We start from the raw sequence: 562 nt of genomic DNA, 5'->3' as shown, positions 1-562 counted from the left end.
AGTTGATATTTCTCCCAGCAATCTTAATTCCAACTGGTGATTCATCTAGCCCTGCCTTTCTCATTGTGTGCTCTGCATATAAGTTAAATAGGCAGGGCGACAGTATATGGCCTTGTCGAACTCCTTTCTCAATTTTGAACCAATCAGTGGTTCTGTGTCCAGTTCTCACTGTTGCTTCTTGACCCACATATAGGTTTCTCAAGAGACAAATAAGATGGTCTGGTATCCCATCTCTTTAAGAACTTGCCACTATTTGTTGTGATCCACACAATCAAAGGCTTTAGCATAGTCAAGGAAGCAGAAGTAGATGTTTTTCTGGAACTCCCTAGCTTTCTCCATGATACAGCGTATGTTGGCAATTTGATCTCTAGTTCCTCTCCCTCTTCGAAATCCTGCCTGTACTTCTGGTAGTGTTCGGTCCACATACTGCTGGAGCCTAACATGTAGGATTTTGAGCATAACTTTGCTAGTATGTGAAATGAGTGCAATGGTGTGGTAGTTTGAACATTCTTTGGCATTGCCCTTCTTTGGGATCGGAATGTAAACTGACCTTTTCCAATCC

Source organism: Varanus komodoensis, unplaced genomic scaffold (genome assembly GCF_004798865.1).
Source record: "Varanus komodoensis strain SLA01 unplaced genomic scaffold, ASM479886v1 scaffold22, whole genome shotgun sequence".
Classification (NCBI taxonomy): Eukaryota; Metazoa; Chordata; class Lepidosauria; order Squamata; family Varanidae; genus Varanus; species Varanus komodoensis.
The sequence above is the reverse complement of the archived record's forward strand: the minus strand, read 5'-3'. Positions refer to the sequence as shown.